Genomic DNA, 14,003 nt, shown 5'->3' with positions numbered 1-14,003 from the left:
TTCTCAGCCTTCTTCCCAGTCTTCCAGTCTTCACATTGGATTTTTTCTTTATTATGTGTTCCTACTTTTGTAATCCTGTGATTTCTGAAAGCCAGGAAAATAATATTCCTTCAGCAGTATTCTCCGAGACAAAAGCACTAGCTGCTAGCTCTAGACACGGTTTCTAAACCTCTTCACAGTCACAAAATACAAAGACCACAAAAATCAGTCTCACAGAGTTCCATGTTGGGTCATTATGGAAAGGAATTTTAGTTTTGTGTGCATCTCCGAGACATGGGCAAACTTTAGCGACAAACTTTATTAGAAATTATGGTGACTTTGTTCAAGGGTGGGATATTTGATGCTAACAGGAGTCACAGGGCTGCTGCTGTTTCATGGAGGATACCCACAATTAGTATTTGAGGGGATTTAAAGAATATTGTTCTGGCTTAAATGACTTTTTCAGTGCAGAGCAGGGAGCAGCTGAAGTTGCTGGAAGATTTCCAGCTGTATGAGCTGCTCATCACTAGATATGCTGGGTGTGATTCTGGTGTTGCTTGCGTTAGTGGAAATATGTTCCTTGTCGTCACTGAAGCTGCTGTTCTCTGTAGGGTTGGACCTGGAGGGACTATTTCTGCATGAGATGAAAATGTCAAGATTTCATTATCGCTTTCCACAGGTTAGAGGGATGGGAGAAGGAACCACGTAAAGCTTGTGAGTGTATAAAGTATAAATGAGCAAACTATAGTGTACTGGTAAACACTCATCAATGGATACCGAAAGATCAGTATTTTTATTTTCAGTTTTGCAATAATTCAATTTGACAAATATCTAAGCTTCTGCTGGACATTCTGCTTTCTCTCCTTGCAGACAACTTTTGTATCACTGCTTACTACAAATCTTACTACACTGAACAAGAGTGTGCAAAATGCCTTATAAAAGAGATCTGCGATGGAGATGGGAGAGTGAAACCAGGGTAGAGTGGTAATATAGGGCTATGCTATGATTCATCCTCTCTGCTATTCTGAGTGTGACATAGCTGTAATTCTGAAGCTGTGGTTTTGTCCAGTGATCTAAGCAGGGAGGCAGGTAAGAGGGTGAACTGACTGTGAGCCAGAAAACCTAAAATATCTCTGTGAGTACTGGCAAGGGGCCCAGATTGGGATTAATACATTCAGCCTTTCTCTTTCACATCCCCCTTGTAAAGGCAAAATACAAAAAGACCAAATGGAATTCTGACAGACCGTGTTTTGTGTAAATAGAGGTCTGGTAACTATATGAGATCAAGAGACAGTTGTAGGTCTAAGAAGTCCTGTACTTTATGTGGATTTATAGCAGTCATTTACAGAAAATATGCCTTTGTGCACAGGCTGAGCATTTGTAAATTCAAACTGTTTTATTTATGTTTGCATAACATATGAGATTTTATATGTGTAGTACATATAGTTGGTTAGATTTTTTTTGTTAGAATCCTCATAGTGATTTAGTTAATGTTGTTTTCTGAGCATCGTGCCAGAGCTTATCACAACCTATTTCATAGAAAAAAATCCTTCTTTTATCGCAGCCTCTGCGACTGGTGCAACATATTTGTATATTTTATGTATAACTTCAAAGCAGAGCGGGTACAAGTGTTCACCTCAGTTAAGTCTCTTCCAAGTATACATATTCATTAAGCTAACTATAGGAATTCAGTCAAACATAAACTCAGCTATTGCTAGGAATTCATTAACGGATTCATCTAAAACTTTGTCCAAAGCTTTAGTTTCTTGAATCAGGTTGTGAATGTCTCATTTCCTCATCAGTCCAAAAATACACAGTCAATTTGGTGGTTAAAGGCAAGTCTAGCCAGACTGCAGGCGACAGTATACCCTCCTAACCACAAGCTTGCTTTATCTTGGATCCAGCTGTGCTTCTCTTTCCACGTGTCAGGGCTGTAGAGGAAAAGGATATCCTTGAAGCCTGAAACATGGAAGTCTTGACCCTAACAACCTGATGGCTTTGTTCTTGATCTTGAAAGGAGCATGTAGCCCAGACCAAGCACTTGCTCCACTGACCCTCTGGCAGTTAGTTACTTGGCTGGGTACAGAGTATGAGGAGTAAACTCTGGAACTGATGCAACTCTTGTCATATGAAAAGCTCTGAAGTGCTTCCGAAGTTCTGTTTTGCCATATATGACTGATGCATAGATAGATCTGGAACAGAGATCACTAGGTGTTTCACCAGTGCTTAGCAGCACTAGGAAAATTTATGCAAGAATTAAAGGAAGTTACTTCATCTGGAATAGCTGATAGGAAGGTTTTTGACAAAAAGTTGCAATGTGTGGAATAGAGTTTGGAGTCAAAATCCACTTTCTAAAGGAAAGTGTGAGATCTTGAATGGACACAAGTGGTTTACTTCCCTGTGTCTACAAAAGCCATGGTTTTGTTCACTCCATGTAAACTCGTGCCTTTGTAGCACTTTCCCTGCCTCCACTGGCCCTGGTTATGAACCAAGTAATATCAATGCCCTCATTACTCTGAATCCAAAATGTAAAATATCGCAAATCATCAGACTGTTAATTTCCAGCTACATGCAAGATTCTCATATTCCACAGTCTCACCTTGTTATTCATATGCTATTCAGTTTATCCTCTGTAGCTCATAGCTCTTATCAGACAAGAGTACCCACTAATACCAACCTTCTGTGCACTCAGGTTTTCACTTACACCTTAAACACAAGGAGACCTGCTTTATTTGAACTTTCCAAAGAAGTGGACTCCTGGAGGACATCCAGGGTTTTATTGCTGGGGTATTTGATCTAAGTATTTGTTTTACAACTCTCCTCAAAAGCAGGCCTGGTGAGTCAATGTAATAAACCTAATGCACTGCCCTTCTCCACCTCCTTCCTTCTGCACATTTCAGAATGTTTAGGAGACATGGTTAATAATACCTGCGTTGCCCTGGAAGTATCATTATTTTTGATTTAAAGCTTGGAAAGCAAAAATATAAAGAGCAACTTACTCAAGTCTATAGCAAGCTGGAAAGTGGACCTCAATGGCTGCCTAGTCTCATGCGTAAGCTGAAAACCCCATCATGCTCAAAGCCAGACTGTTCTAGGTAACTCAATACTGGCAGATGTCTTGGCACACTCTATTCCTGATTCTGCACTGACTCTGTATGGAGCTTTTCATATATAAGATCAACTATAATGAGGCTCCCTTTGGCCTCAGGAGTTTACTTGTGATGAGGTCTGTTGCCAGACTCACCCATCAGTATATTTACTACCTTCAGTTGTGGATGGAGTCAGTTTGACCCAGTTGAGACAGAATCAGATAGTATCATGAGCCTATGGCTCCCCATAAAACATCCCTTCTCTGCCATTCATTGTTGTTAAGGCTGATGGAAATAAGCCAGTGTTAAATAAGGTATGGGAAAGTATAGGCTTGCCTTAAACTGAGTGCAGCTGTTCTTTTGTTACTCCAGTTGTGTGCAAGGGCAAGCAGTGTTTTGGCATGCTCTTGGCTCCATAAAAGCACTGCTGAGGGAGCAACGGAAGTTACTCCCACTATTTTAAAAGACAGGTCACCAGGCTCCCAAAGTTACAGCAGCTGATCCCTCTGGAGAGCTGGCTGTTCCCTAAACCCTGGGGAGAGCTAAGGAAGAGCATGTGCTGCAAAGGACGCCCTCTCCGTGGGAACTGTGGTTTGAACCTGGGTAGCTGGTGACAGATCAGTTAAGCATTCTTCCAGTAAGGGTCTGGTTTTTCTGGATGTGATAAAAGTAGTCTTCCAGGTGACTGAGACAGGTGAAAATAGGGACCATGGTGATCAAATGCTTGAAATATCAATTCTGTGCAATTCTATACTCCCCATCCATTTCAGGAAGTTTGGTGGAGGGTTTTTTTGGTTTGTTTTTTCTTTCTCTGTCTTGTTTTACTTGTAATTTCACTTTTAAAGCTTTTCCTTCCTCTTTCTGAGCTTCTGTTTTCAATCTATTTAAAAGAAATTTCTTTCAGAAATGTTGTTTGCTTGCTTGTTTTTCCAGGCTGTTCAGTACATTACTGAGATTTCTACTTGTTGGTTAGTTTACACAGGTAGAATCATCTTGATTCCTCTTTGGAGTTATTACACAGCTCTTCATCAAATCTCAAGGCATTTGAGACTCTTGTACAAGTAAATGATACATTTTTATGAGCTGTATCTCATGTTTGTCATGTATCTATGTATATGGGTGTGCCTTCATACACCCATATTTCCATGTGTATTTTTGCATATAATCCTTGCAACACATCTTGTGTAAGGTTTTTGAGAAGGATCAGAAGAATGGCTTTAGGGAGCAAGGGCTTCTTATGACAAGTTCAGTATGTTTTGATGTAGGTTTAGCTAAAGAATATGGTTGGCATACTCTGAACACTAAAAGGGTCCCTGTCTGACATGTACCCACATGTTGTGTACCCGTTTCTTTCCAAATTTGGAAAGCAGTTCAGAATTAACTTTTCTGAATCATCCTATATTTTTATGTTGACCTTCACATTATACATAGAATGACTCCTTTCCAGAAGCCTGCAGCCATTCCTGATCTTCCAGTCATTAGACATCTGAACTGTTTCTGTTCTGCAGATCTGTCAGCTATTTGGTCTCCACAATAGCAGCAGAACTTCTTGAGACAAGAAAGAAATACTATAAATAGTTATTATTCCTTTCCCTTTTTGTTCTAAAAGATGCATAAAGGAAGAAGGAGCCTTCTTTAACACGCCATTTGTTTCCATTTCCTGTTCCTGTAGGATAATCCTGTAGGCAGCCCCATCATATCTTCCCTGTAATGAACTTCATCAGTCTGAAAAGTAGTGATGTTTCCTCCAGAATTTCACTCTTTTCCCTTCCTATTTTCCAACCTAAGGTTATTCAGTTTCCTTTTTCTAATTGCACCCACAAAGTGTTGTTTATCTCATTTCTCCCATGCTGGTGTTTATTTACCTTATGTAACTTTGCAGAAGGATCACATGCACGCTCAGCTGTCAACTGTGCAACTCAGAAAGCTAAGCTCTTTTAGTCACATCCCACAAAGGAAATTCTGTGTTCCTCTCTTTGTCAAAATGGACTTCTGGCATACCTGTTCCCATCTGAATTAACCTTTCCTGAGGAGATGACCAGAACTGTAGACGTTATTCCAGATGAGTTTTCACAGTGCTAATATATACATGTATATTACCATTTAATACCATATATGTATATGGTATTAAAGTTCTGGAGGCTTTCTGATGCATGCTCTGACATGCTTTGTACATAGCAGCATTACAATGATCGCTCCTAGTTAACCTTTCATGACAGGTACACTTCAGTTTGTCTCTATCCAGCTGTAGAATGCTCACGTTTTAGACAAAATTATAGTCTATAAGTATATAGTTTAGGGTTTAAACTAAATTCATTAAAATAAATTGATTAAATTAATCTGATTTCTCATGCTTAACTCGTTGTTATCCAGTCCTTCCTGTGAGATATTCTGATGCTTCTGTTACGGAGTGAGCCTAGCAAGTTGGTGTCATCACCAAGGTGTCTGGCTTAGTTTGAATATACTGAGGTTGTTTACCTGGGTTTCAGTAAATTGTTTTATGGAAAGAGTATTACTTCTCTTTGCACTAAGGACTTAAAATTCCTTCTTGTCCTCAGTGCTGCCTGGAATGCCAGGAAGAGAGAGCACAACAGACTCTTCCCTACTCTCAGCTCTCATAGCTGACACTTGAATGGCCCAATGTGACAAAGAGAAAAAGCAAGAGGATGCATAGGGTGCAACAGAGAGTTTGCTGCCTACCAACTAAATTGTGAAAGAATTCACTAAGAAACTGAGGTCTTTCCCACATCTGCCTGGCTTATGCCTAGGGCAGCATCTCACAGAGACGGCACAAGACAGGCCTGTGTTACTCCATAAGACCCTACCAGATTTCATGGCCATAATGACAGTGATAGAGCTTTTTGATTCAATGTTGTTGTGATTATTTTCTTTTCAATTTGACAAAGAATTTATTTTTCTCACTTTGTCTTCTTTATTCTTATTTTAGCTAAAACGTAGCTTGAGAAAATGTTCATCTGAGGGCAACATCTGTCAAAGTTTGTTGAACTATGAGCCACTAAAACAGAGATTATATTTCCTAAGTATTTGTGTAGCATTTGCTATAGGTTGTACAGCTTGTCAGTCTCTTGTTGCAGATTTATGAGTGAAAATATATCAGTTTCATGCAGGAAGATTAATTATATGACCAAATTGTTAATACAGTACTAAGTGTGTTTAATTAAGGCTATTTCTGTCATGCTTGCAGCAGTTGCAGCTGTCTAGAACTTCAGATTCACAGTAGAGAGTGTGATTAGACCAAGCGGATGGGGTAGATGTTTGGTAGTTTGGCTACAACAACATGACCTTTGGAGCTAAGCCTGCTTATACTTCAGTCTTCCTCTGTTTAGAGTAACCTGCTTTTCACACTTGTTTTACTGATAGAGTATACAGTTCTTAAAAGAAGCTGAGCTCAGTTGAAGCTGAGCTGCTCAGGTGCTGCTTCAGGGTCTTCTCCAGCTGGCTTGAGAGGTTGATAATGCTTGGAATAATTCCTAAAGCTTTGCTTCCTTCTTGTTCCTGCTATACTTCATAAACTTTTCTTATTCTCTGCTTCCCTGTCCTATCTCCTTTTTTAAAAAGCTTTCTTTTTGCCACCTTTTTTCTCTGGTCTCTTTGAAGGGTGTGAACTGTCCCTTTTCAGTAGTGATATTCAAGGGAAATAAAAGGTTAATACAAAACTTGGGCAAATAATGATTTGTTTCCAACAGTGCTACCAGCTGAATTTGCTTTCAGCTGCATTGTGTGCTGAAAACTGATGACTTACAATTGGCTAAAGCTGATGCGAAGCGGGAGCAGCTGTGGTATAGTTGGATGGCAGAAGCTTGCAGAAACAGCTGGTTTTGTTAAAGCTGGAAAAGCGTGTAATTTTCTCCCCTTCTTGTGTAAGTAGGTGCTCTGAAGGTTTTCTTGTGCTGTTGGATACCTGCTGTGAAGCAGCAAGATTTCAAGACCAAAGTTGTTTGCACGTATGTAAACTAACATAGTGAAATGTTTAAATAATTTATTTGGTAGTGCTTATGTATTATTGGTAAGGATTTTCTTTCTTTTTCTATGGACTTAGTGCTTCTGGAAAAGTTGCTGGATTAACATCCCTGGAGTAGTCCACTTATCCAGAGAGCAGGTGCTGCCTAGCACTGCCTTGGCTCACCTGCCAGTTTAGATCCCTGTGAGAGGATGCTGGGGCCCATTTTGGTGTCTGTTCACCCCACTACCATCCTGTGGAGGTCTGAGAAGTTATGCTTTCCTGAAAACCATGATAATTTTATGTTGCAGACTGTGGATCATTTGAAATTCAACCAAGTACAAATTAATCTCGTGGCAGTGAACTTGATTTATGAGGGCACACTCTGGGAGGGCTGGATGGCATTTGCCATGCCAAGGGAACTGTCTCTCTACCGCTGGTGATTCTGGAGAGAAACCAGCTGCTGCACTCTTGACTATATTCCTACCAGCTTCTCTTTCTGCTCTGCTGATATTGGGACCAACGTAGTTCTAACAGATAGAATTTTCTTCTGGGAAAATGTGTTTTTATACTTTTACCTAGAGTCTTCTCATCTATGCTACCAATATTACTGCTGCTTCCCCTGTGGCTGCAGCACATACGTCAGTGTGTTGCCATCAATGCTGAGCGCTTCGTTGTTTCCTTAATCTGTGCTGACTCCATAGTTTCTGGCTATTATCAGAAAAATGCTCACCTCGGTAACAATTGCATATGGTCCACTAGACTTCATGTTCTTGCCTGCGTCATCACATAAACTTGCATTAGAACTGACTAGATCTTCCCTACAAAGAGAGGAGAAACAAAGGGGAAAGAAGAGTGTAAGTGGCTCTTCTTATCAGCAAAAGAGAGGATTTGTTTTCACAGACTAAGCTTCTAGTGCTGAATGACATAAAGAGATAACAGAGCTGCTAAGTGTTTGAGGAGGGTTGTGGGGACAAAGTATTCTCTCCAAAGAGGATACAGAAGACAAAACAAAGCAAAACTAATGCTGTTATGGAAAGAAAAATATGCACCTCCAAGAGGAAGCTTAGCAGAGAAAATGAGCAGCAGGCAGCAAAGTTGTAATGTCTACATTAAGGAAGCCAGGGCCAAGAGAGGAGGCTGGTGAAGGTCATTGTCCAAGTAACAGAGGTAAGATTTGTAGGCAGCAGATGAGAAATTTAAAAGGGCAAGGGGCCTCATTTTCCTTACTTTTCTCCCAAAGATTTCGCCATAGCTGTGCTGCTTGGAAGAGTTCACAGAATCATAGAATGGTTTGGGTTAAAAGGGACCTTACAGGTCACTGAGTTCCAACCCCCCTGCCACAGTCAGGGACACCTTCCACTAGACCAGGTTGCTCAAAACCCCATCTAAGCTGGCCTTGAACACTTCTAGTGATGGGACAGCCACAACTTCTCTTGGCAACTTGTTCCAATGCCTCATGAGATTAGATGAACAGGCTGAAATAGAGGTGGCAGAAAATCTAACCTTTGCTCTTGGTTAAGTACCCAAGGGGATACGCATTGAAAGAGAAACTCCCAGGAAAAGCTGTGATGAGATACCTTCATGTTTCCAACAAATCTGAGAACTTCCTAAGAGCCAAACAGTCCAACCCTCCTGCAATGAGCAGGGACATAGAATCATAGAATCATAGAATACTTAGGGTTGAAAGGACCTTAAGACCATCAAGTTCCAACCCCCCTGCCATGGGCAGGGACACCTCACTAAACCCCCTTGAACTAGATCAAGTTGCCCAGCCCCACATCTAGCCTGGCCTTAAATGTTTCCAGGGATAGTGCATCCACCACCTCTCCAGGCAACCTGCACCCTCTCTTCTTGCGGTGGGTTTTGCTGTATTTGCCGTCTGAGTTTCTCATGTCCTGGACTACACAAAGCAGGGCTGCGTCAAAACAGAACAGTCGACTTGTTATTAGTAGCTTGTTTGTTTGTCCTCAGGCCTATTTATAAAAACAGCCCCAGGCAGGGAATTCTGCCAGCAGCCCAACCACTAAACAATTACAGATCTTTTCTTGGAGCAGTGTGTTCACATCTATGTAATAATTCAGCAGCAAACCGTAGCCCCTCCTCACATGTATGAAAGTAGCCAGTTTTATGTGCAGCACTTTTAATTTTTATTTTATTTTAAATAAAAACACAGTCTCAGAAAGTATCCATGTTAAATTTTGTATTTTCTTATGCATTAACTTACAGGGGTCACTGTCAGTTTAGTGAAACCAGGCCCAGTAAGATACACAGAACTCAAAAGGAAGTCAAAATGGTCAAATAAATATTAATCAAAAACTATACATAGGCTGCAGACTCAGCCAAGGGATTCAGGGGACTGGTACTCACAAAGGGCCAGGTTTTTCAGCTCCCTCTGGTAAGGCTTAAACAAAAAACCAAAATGAACCCCTTCTGCAAGAGGGAAAATTCGTTTATTTTGAAAGGTCACAGTAATATCTGGGTTTATTGGTGGTATGATACTTCAAAGATTTCAGCTCCTGACTGTGGTAGATGGTTGATTGGTTTTGCATGGTTAGTGTTGCAATGCAGATGAGATGCACTCTTTAATTTGGGCATGTAGAATGACGGGGACCAAATGAGTCCCCTGGTGGCAAAAATATGCTGGAAGTAATAGGAGGCTTAAACATTAGGATCTGGCTTTTGGTTTTGTTCAGACTGCTGGAACAGCATAGCAAGAGGATTTTGTGTGAATAGCGTGTTAAACAACAGGCAGTAAACAAGTCTAGTAAATCTTATGAAAAGTGGGAAATGCGATTCACAAATGAGACTTTGTGCGGGAGCCCTCTCCAATGGAGACTGAAAACTTTGTACAAGGCTGGATCACTTCTTGGTGCAAAGTACAAAAGTCGTGAACCAGAACATCTCTGCTTGAGAGTGTGTATTTGTTAGCCAGACTAGTTGTATTTCAAGGGTTTGAAATGTTCTTTTGGAACTTGAAATATGTGTCTGTGTTTGCTAGATGTGATGCAAGGTTTTGACATTTTTGCATTTGATTTATCACTTAAGCCTTAAGGAAGACCTAGAACTTGGGATTTAAGTCCAAATCACTTAGAACTTGTTAGCTCTTCAGATATTATTATTATTTTTTACTGTTAATTTATTATTATTTTGATTTATAATTCCTTGGAGGGAAAACAAAGCAAACCTGCCTGGCTGCCATGGAGAGGTGTGGCAGGGACAGTATATCCCTCAGATAATTTAGGCCCTGATTATATAAATACACTCTTGAAACATTTAATCCATCCATTGATGTCGGAAGATTTAGGCAAATGTTGAACTAGCTTAAAAATCAGATGCTGTGCATAGGACGAGGGCAAATTAGAGGGATTTGGAACATAGATGGTGGAAGCCCACAGCATTGTCTGCTGCTGCTCCTACCCAGCATCCTGGTAATGTGAATGAGAAAGACCGTATTTTAGGATGCATACTCTGTCCCTGTTCACTTTTCAGGTTAATGGAAAAAGATGAATTATGTCAAATTTTGGATGCCATCCCTAAAAAATGAAGTCATGCAGTATTGAAAAGTATATAGATGTCTTGAACTAGAAGGTGAGGGAGTTGGAAGGAATTTGTATAGCACTTGTATAGCCTTTCTTCTTTTCACTTGTTTACTTTGTCATGTGCAAGCTGGTATATAATATCAAACTAAGTGACCTTTTCTTCCTCCTTCCCCACCCCTCCTTTCCTTTTCTTCTTAAGAATTTAAAAATGAGGAGAGGAACAGAAATACAGCTCTCAGTTCCTCCTTTTTGCAGAGAGCTCTTGTTCGATTGCCCTGTCTCCCTTCCCCTCCAGATTATTGAGCCACTCGTCTTTACGTAAAGGGTTAAGACCTGATGTTGAAACCAGTCTCTTGTTTACAGTCACTGCAGAGCTGTAGTATGGAAATTTCCATCTGCAGCAAGATTTAAAAAAAAAAAAAAAGGAAAAAAATCCCTGCTGATTTTGTGAACATTTAGATCCAAATAAAGAAATAGTGGCTGGATCAAGCTTGTTAATTCTGATTAGCACATACAGTGTGTTCAGCCAAAGAGGGCTAAGCTAATAGCCCTCTGTCCTCCGAAGAAATTAGCTTGCTCTGCTACTACAGCCAGTGAAAGTTTTTCAGTCTCAGCACAGGAACCACGGTTTCATTTGCATAAGTACTGAAACTGCTCAACTCTGATGATCTTTGCACTGGGGTCTTCTAAAGTGCAGTGCTTCCCCTTCTCTAGGGAGATATGCTCAAGGGAAAAAAAATACTGCCTTTGTAAACTGTTGCTAGCAGTGTGTTAATTTTTCTTGTTACTTGGCTCTTCCATCTGTTTGGGCAATGGCAAGTACAAGGATGTCAGTGATGTCAGTGCTTTTGCAGAGTAGCTTTCTGGGTGCAAGATATCTGTGACAGATTTAAGTCTATCATTTGATTATTTCAGGAAGGAAAAAAAGATCTGTGGATCCTACAGTCCTTTTGAAGAACCTTGACAGCTGCTTGACTTCTCCAAAAGCAAGACCAGTGCTGTCTCTATTTCACATGCTGTGTGTTACACATTTCCAGGATCACAAGGAGTGTAATGTCACACAGAATTTGTTGGGTTTTTCTATACCAGTTCTGAGCAGGCACTAAGAAAGCGCCTATCGTCCTACACCCACAGCTGCTGGCTTGCTCCTTCCCAGACCAGCACTGTGACATAGTGTCACATAGCATTCTTGTGGAGCACAGAAGAGTAAACTGCTTGTATTTAAAACACTAAAAACTTTAAAAGTTCTATTTAAGACTCTGGTATTTTGTATCAACTGCAGAATTTGAATTATTGTTGCTGTGTTAAGTTCCTGACAGTAGCAGCTTACAAAAAACAAACTTCATGACAAAATGCACAGCTGGGAAGAGATTCTTTCCCGAGCTGATGCTTCTCAGTTGTGTACAAGTCAAGGTTTGTCGCTGGGCCAGTCCAGGGAGGAGCGCTTGATATGTTTGTGCAATCATATTGCTCGTCTGTGTGCAGCTGAGAGGCAGATCCTGTTCTTGTGTGCTGTGTGCTCAGTGCTCACTTGAGCATGCTTGGACACTGACCAATGAGCTTGGCCATCCCAGCATCTTCAGGCTGCTCTAAGCAACTATGGGATTTTTTTCCTGTAAGCAAGATTGAGGGTGTTCCGCTTCCTCCAACTTTGTTTTTAGGATAAGTTATAATAATCTTCTCTTGCCTTTGTAAACCCCAACCCAAAGCTCTGCATAGCAATAATAATCAAGGACAATAATTCAACACTATAGTGAACTGTATTTGCAAAGGCTTTTACAAGCATTACGCAGTTAACTGTCACAACACTTTTGCTGTACAGAAGCATTACAATTGGTTTGTAGCTGTGGAAACCCCTTGCTGAAGTGAAGAGCTGTATTGAAAGTGCGAGTGAAATAAATGGTGGCATTGGGATGGATTCCAGCAATGCCTTTTGCCAGAATAAGGAAGGATGCTTGGGTTTACCTGGGAATGGAGAATACGTGGTAATACATAACCTCTGTACTTGCTGGGAAGAAGAAGCATCCCCAGACAGCATCTGAGGGGCTGTACCATGTATGTTTTTAGCTCTGCATTGACAGCTGCAGATGATCTCTGGTTGAACAGCACAGAACGTGGTGGGCTTTCCCTGTTGCTGTGTTGGTTACATGTAGAGGTGTTGGCCTTGTGCTCACCAGCTCCCTGCTGCAGAGCACACTGGAACAGTCAACCTGGATTTGTCCAGGGGAATGAGGAAGCACTGTAAGAATCAGAATTTGTTTTTAATCTGACTGCTTTTGGGTTGCCAGAATTCACATGAAACATTATCTGTGGCACAAGGAACTCTTAAGTGATTGCTTGTAGGCTGTTTTAATCGGCCATGGAGTTGTTCCCCTTGTACCGTCCTTGTGGTAGAGGAGGATGGCCTTTTAAGAGATGAATATAGATATGCAGGTGGAATACTGATGTCATTAGTATTTCCATCTCAGTGCTTACCTGGGACTCACAGGCCCTGGTCTTAGGGTGCTTTTCTAAAGCTACTGTGCCTGGAGAACACCCTACTGCTGTTATTGATGGTGGAACATGATCTCTACAGCTTCACCAGTGGTGGGAAAGGCAGTGAAATGGGAGCAAGGCTTCTGTGCTCTTAGCTACTCCCAAAGCCATGGCTTGAAAAAAAAACATGGAAAAATCTGTTTCACAGCTTTATTTCCATTTCCAGTTCCATTGTTTTTTTGTTGCACACACAGTCTTCCTAATTTGTATAGAAAGAAACATCTACAGTGGAAGAGAAAATATCTTAAAAATGAGACAATACTCGTACACCCCTCTGGGGGAGATCACACAAAGTTTTCCAGGCTTTATTGTTGAGAGATGCGCTTGTAAGATACATCTGGGTCTGCATTCATGGGTTTGTGTGGTAAAACATGGGCACTTCAGATTAACAGTGAAATCCTGGCAGGGGTCAAGCCAGTGGGATTTTAGCCAGTGATTTTAATCAGAGCCAGAATTTCACCCCAGGTCTATAATCTTGTGTAATCTGTCTTTGAAGTAATGTGGATTTTTAACCAATGCTTTATATAATAACAAAACAATTCACCACCGACCCGATACTGTCTGTTTTCCTGTGTGACCAAAACAGAATGTTCCACATGTGTTTTTAAAAAACTAAAATGGTACTGAATTATATTTTTTCCCCTTTTCTGGAAGATGGGGTATTTGTATAGTCAATTTGATGGTGTGGGTATGTTTTTCTTTTAAACCCCAAGTCTGACCTCATAGCTAACCATGCTTTAAGCTTGAGGTTGGGATAAAGACTTATGCAGATCTCTTCCAGCCTGAATTTGTGGTCCTGTTTTAGATCCTAGAGAACTGCCTTTTAGACTTATCTGCTGGTTAAAAATCTGATAGACTGCTGAAAATACAGTTTGTCTCCTAAAAATGAATATAATT

At 40.7% G+C, this 14,003-nt stretch overlaps 1 protein-coding gene across 3 annotated transcripts in view; it reads left to right on the top strand.

Moving 5' to 3' along the window:
• The window catches only part of PRKAG2 (protein kinase AMP-activated non-catalytic subunit gamma 2), a 217,887-nt gene that overhangs the window by 13,870 nt on the left and 190,014 nt on the right, over positions 1–14,003 (top strand). Inside the window, exon 1 of one of the 3 annotated variants that reach the window (XM_061349044.1) lies at positions 6,935–7,033. The exons of the other annotated variants lie outside the window; for them this stretch is intronic. The gene's annotated coding sequence lies outside the window, so the exon portion shown is untranslated. Of the gene's footprint in view, positions 1–6,934; positions 7,034–14,003 lie in introns of those variants that run through there. 3 annotated transcript variants of the gene reach the window in all.

The sequence above is a fragment of the Neopsephotus bourkii genome, unplaced genomic scaffold, assembly GCF_033783945.1.
Source record: "Neopsephotus bourkii isolate Nb327-2 ecotype Australia unplaced genomic scaffold, CSIRO-AGI_Nbou_v1 NB_53, whole genome shotgun sequence".
NCBI classification, from domain to species: domain Eukaryota; kingdom Metazoa; phylum Chordata; class Aves; order Psittaciformes; family Psittacidae; genus Neopsephotus; species Neopsephotus bourkii.
This window is presented reverse-complemented; position numbering and strand designations above follow the sequence as displayed.